The sequence below is a fragment of the Orycteropus afer genome, unplaced genomic scaffold (assembly GCF_000298275.1).
Source record: "Orycteropus afer afer isolate SDZICR_OR568_19922 unplaced genomic scaffold, OryAfe1.0 scaffold00245, whole genome shotgun sequence".
NCBI lineage: Eukaryota > Metazoa > Chordata > Mammalia > Tubulidentata > Orycteropodidae > Orycteropus > Orycteropus afer.
The window spans coordinates 4,218,353-4,223,946 of NW_006921832.1; the positions used below are offsets into that span (position 1 = coordinate 4,218,353).

Consider the following 5,594-nt stretch of genomic DNA (forward strand, 5'->3'; position numbering starts at 1 on the left):
GTTTTGTTTATTTGTTTTCCCCCCAATTTTAAATACAGCTTTATTTAAGAAATTGCATTTTCCACTTACAATACAGTGCTAATAAAGTATAATGGTACTTCCTTGCCCTATGCATATATTCCATATTCAAATATTGAGAATGACTAGAAATTTAGTATACCAGTTTGACTTTTATAACCGCCACTGAGCATGCTACAAATTTGGGTTCTTCAATTTGCTATGGAACAGTGCTAAGGTATCTATGTTCAGAGACTGACTTAATCAACCTCTTCAACGGTGGATCCAGAAGAGGCACCATCAGATAGAGGAGCTCCACCACCAGGGAAGTTTGCAGACGCTCCTCCAGGCATGCCACCAGCATCTGGTACAAGTTGATAACAATGGGGTTGCAGACTTTCTCTAAAGATTTCTGCTGATGTTTAAATTCCTCCTTCTCTGCAGTCTGATTCTTATCAAGCCAGTTGATATTTTCATTACGCTTGTTGAGAATCTTCTGCTTGTCATCATCATTGATTTTGCCTTGAGGTTTTTCATCTTCAACAGTTCCTTTCATGCTAAAGAGACAGGATTCAAACAAATTCTTAAAAGACACCTATTTCTCATCTTTAGATTTGTACTTCTCAGCTTCCTGGGCCATCTGCTTGATGTTTTCTTTACTCAAGCTGCCCTTGTCATTCAGCACTATGCCATTGAGCCGAATCCGACTCATAGAGACCCCTCATTGGGTTTACGAAGTGGTATCTCTATGGAAGTAGATTGCCCAACCTTCCTTCCGAGGAGTGGCTGGGGGTTTGAACCACCAGCTTTCTGGTTAGCAGTCAAATGCCTTAGGCACTATGCCACCAGAGCTCCCACCCTTGTCATTAGTGATGGTAATCTTCTTTTCTTTTCCAGTACTCACCCACAGCAGAAATATTGAGGATGCCACTGGCATCAATATCAAAAGTGTCTTCAATCTGAGGAACACCATGGGATACAGGAGAGTCACCGGTGAATTAAACTTGCCAAGCAGGTTGTTATCCTTGGTCATGGCATGCTCACCTTCGTAGACCTGAATGAGTACATTGAGCCAGTTGTCAGAATAGTCTGTGAAGTTCTGCATCTGCTTGGTAGGAAAGATAGTATTGTGCTTGATGATGACAGTCAGGACTCCACTAGCAGCTTCAATACCAAGGGAAAGAGGAGTAACATCCAAGAGCAGCAAATCTTGAACATTTTCAGCTTTGTCTTCAGATAAGATGGCTGCCGGGACAGCTGCACCATAAGCAACAGCTTCATCAGAATTGATGCTGTTGTTAAATTCTTTTCCATTGAAGAAATTTCTGACTCTTGGGAATACAGTAGAACCACCCACTTGGACAATGTCATGGATTAGAGCCTTGTCTAGCTTGGCATCCCTAAGGGCTTTCTCCACAAGGTCCAGGGTGCTATGAAAGAGGTCAGCATTTTATTCTTCAAATTAAGTGTGGGTAATAAAAGCATAGACGTTCGATTCCTTCATACAGAGAATCAGTCTCAGTACTGCCTGGGTGCTGGAAGAGACAGTGTGCTTTGCACATTCCCAAGCAGTGTGAAGGCAATGGACCACCCTCTTGTTCTCACTAATGTCATTCTTATGTTTGTGCTTGAACTCAGCAATAAAATGGTCGACAATCCTGTTGTCAGAGTCTTTTCCACCTCAATGGGTGGCTCCAGCTATAGATTTGACCCTCAAAGATTCCATCTTCAATAGTGAGGATTGACACATCAAAACTGCCACATCCTAAGTCAAAGATCAGCACACCTCTTTCAGCACCAACTTTTTGTCTAAGCCATAACCAGTAGCAGCAGCAGTTGGCTTGTTTATGATTCTGAGTACATTCAGGCTAGCAATGGTTCCAGCATCTTTGGTAGCCTGATACAGAATCATTAAAGTAGGCTGGTACAGTGACAACAGCATTGGTAACAGTCTTCTGAAGGCTTCTGGAATTTTCTTTCATCTTTGTTAGAAGCATAGTTTACATAGCCTCTGGATAGAAGCTTTTGGTCTCTCCCTTGTATTCTACCTGAACCTTGGTCCTGCCTGCATCATTTACCATCGTGAAGGGCCAATGCTTCATATAAGACTGGACAACAGTATCATCAAACTTCACCCAGTGAGACGTTTGGCATCAAAATGATGTTAGTGGGATTCATTGCAACTTGACTCTTTGTGCCATTCCCAATCAATTGTTCAATATTAGTAGAAGCAACATAGCCTGGGGTGGTTTGGTTGCCCTGATCATTTGCAATTATCTCCATTTTACCACATTGGAAGACATCCACTAGGAGTAGATGGTGCCAAGACCAATGCCAAATGCATGTCTCTTAGAATGTTTGCTTGGCATAGATCCCAGCTAGATGAAGAAATAAACACAGACCTGAGGACTGCTACCATTTTAAATGAGCTCATATACATAGTTTTAATCTACCATATCATGCATATAATTTTGATTCCTCTTTTTTGACCTAACATTAAAATAAAAACATTTCCTCCTGTTATTATAAACATTTCATTCATGTATTTTTAAAGTCCATTAGTGGACTGAAACCATAACTTACTTAACTCAGTTAGACATTTGGGTTGTTCCCAATGCCCCTACTACAAATATCACAGAGAAAGAAATCTTTATGCTAAAAGCCCTTTCCACATTTAGCCTCATTTCCTTAAGCTAGAATCGGGCCAGGTGTGGTCTGCCCAGCTACTCTGACCTTCCTTCTCCTATAGCAGGAAGTCAATGCACATGAACCAGCTAAGTCTACTGGAACATGGGGCATGTTTTTGGACACCTGGGGTCCATTAAGCCTCTTAGTGTTTGTAGTGTAATGGCAGAGGCAAAATCAACATGAATTTGATAATTACAATAAGAATGAGATAATTACTCAGGTGAGCTAAAAGTGATGGGATGGATTAGGGCTCCACAGGTGGGTTGGGTGGAGTCCCTCCGGGGTGTCTTCTTGGATGGGTTCCCAGCCATGATCCATGATCAACTGTCAGGGTTCTCATTCGAGTACCTGAGCCTTGACACAGCCCAGGTGAATTTTCTAGAGAAAATGATCCAGAGGGATTTGAAAGAGAAAAAACAACTTTACCAGAGGGTTAGAGCAGATGAAAATAGAAATGGACCTGGACCCTGGTGAGAAGGACCAGCTGAAGCTGGAGAGAAAGGTCAAGGGGACAGAATGGGAACAAAGATAGGGAGTCACTGTGGGCCTTGTTCCCCTGGTGTACAGGACTCAGAGGGTCAGCCTGGCAACTCAACAGAAAAGTTACTGTGTGAACCTGTGTGCTACACACTGTGCCTGACACAGGGAATGCTAAGATGAGGCAAAAATGCCTTTGCCCTCCCTGAGTCACAATCTAGAGGGATCCAGACATGGGAGAAACATTAATTAACAGGGCCTCTGGGACTGTGGCCCTACATTACATGTGTGTGTTGGGCAATGCGGCTCATTGAGGGCAATCCAAGAAGACCTCCTTGAAACTCTGGGGGGAAGGGGTCATTACAATGGGTGATTCTTGACAAATGACTATTTATGGGGGAAGACCAGGAGGTGAGCCAATGCCACCCTGGCCTGCCCTGGAAATCCTCCAGCACCTGCCCTTGTCACCACTGAGTCATGAGGCAGGCTGGGTGACCAAGGGAAACAGCTACCCTAATCCCTTGTTCAAACTTCTAGGGGCGTGAAGCTGGGCAGCAGCAGATCAGAGCACCCTAGGTCTGTCTCATTAGGTACATGTTGAAAGCATCCCTCTACTGCCTCAGAGGGCTCAGAAGTGGTGACAGCAAGAAAGCAGAGCCTGATTGGAGGGTCCTGGCCCTGAACTTGATACCCACTAGCCCCCGTGGTAGCATAGTGCCTAAGGCACTTGACTGCTAACCAGAAGGCTGGTAGTTCACCCACCAGCCACTCCTCGGAAGGAAGATTGGGCAATCTACTTCCCTAGTGATACTGCCTTGGAAACCCAAGGAGGGGTCGCTATGAGTCGGTCTGACTCGACCACAAACAACAGCAACAACAACTTTCAAAGGCAGACTTGCTTCAGCTGAATGAAAATATTGCACACTTCCTGGGTTCTTTCTGAGCCCAGAGAAGAGATAAAGGGTGGGTGAGGAGAGAGGGACAGGATTGTATATTTAAGAATAAATAAACTCTACCTTGCCTTAGGCATTCCACAGTGGACAGGTCATTTCCAACTGCCTGGTAAGGGTGGGATGGAACTAGACCAAGTTCTCTATTTCCTACACAACCCCAGACTCTCCCTTTATAGGAAACACTAACTTCTAACTTTGCCCCTCCCCTTGAAATTGTTCCTTCAGGTGTGCTTGGAGTGTCCGCCCCTCACTGGCTCCCAGTTCCCAGCCTGCTCAGCTTTCTGTCATTGCTCTGAGTTGATTCCTGCACCCATGCTCCCTGGAGCTCTCCAGAGCTGGGCTGGAGGGGGGAGGCAAGAGGATTATGATTAATAAACTTGCATCCCATGTGAATACAATAATGGCAAGAAGTTATCATTGAAATGAAATTTCCTTTTTGGGGGAACGGGAAGTGATCTGGTTAGTATGAGTCCAAGAGAGGAATCTGGGAGGAGGAACCACCACTTTCTCTTTTGTTCATGGGAGGAGAGTGTGACAGGGGCTGTTGTTGAGCCCTAAAAGGCAGTGAGTGCTCCAGGGGGAAGAGCAAAAGCTGTGGGTTCACTAAAGCAACTTCTAGCTGAATCTCAGCCTTCTCATTTGCAAAACGGAAATGACAGTAATTCCTATCAGTATATCACATAATAGGCTCTCAACAAATATTAGTTCCCACAAGGAGGTAGGAGCTCTGGTAGCGTAGTACCTAAGGCACTTGACTGCTAACCAGAAGGCTGGTGGTTCAAACCCACCAGCCACTCCTCGGAAGGAGGGTTGGGCAATCTACTTCCATAGTGACATCACCTTGGAAACCCAAGGAGGGGTCCCTATGAGTCAGGTCTGACTCAACGGCATATAACAACAACAACACAGGGAAGGTGGACGCGGAAAGGGAAATAGCAAGTTGTTTGGGAAGAGTCTAGAGTTGTTCTAGGTGGAAAAGTCAACTCATGGAAGTGAGTGTGATATAGTGTTCATTCTCAGTGAGTGAATAGCTGTAGTAAAGGGGTGCAGGGGTAGCTACAGGGCTCAGGAAGCTATTGTCCCCAACAGGGGCCTGGTAAATTGGAGGATAACCAGCCTGGCTGGATCAGGTGAGCTGGTGTTAAGTACAGATAAGCTTCCTTTACTGCGGTTTTTGAAGTCCCTGGGTAGTGGAAACAGTTTGCACTAGCTTGCCTGCTAACTAATAGGTTTGCAGCTCAAATCCACCCAGAAGTTCTGTAGAAGAAAGGCCTGGTGATCTACTTCTGTAAGATTCTAAAAAACCAACAAAACCCTTGAGGTGATTTTGACTTCTGGCAATTCCATGTAATAGAGTGTAAAAATGTTCCACAGGCTTGTCTTGGCTGTAATCTTTTTTTTTTTTTTTTTTCCCAGTTTGACTGAAAATTTACAGGGAAAATTAGTTTTCCATTCAACAGTTTATACATTTTGTTTGTT

General features: G+C 44.5%; 1 pseudogene; it reads right to left on the minus strand.

Moving 5' to 3' along the window:
• Positions 1–257: 257 nt before the first annotated feature.
• LOC103204271 lies at positions 258–2,327 on the minus strand (annotated as a pseudogene).
• Positions 2,328–5,594: the final 3,267 nt, after the last annotated feature.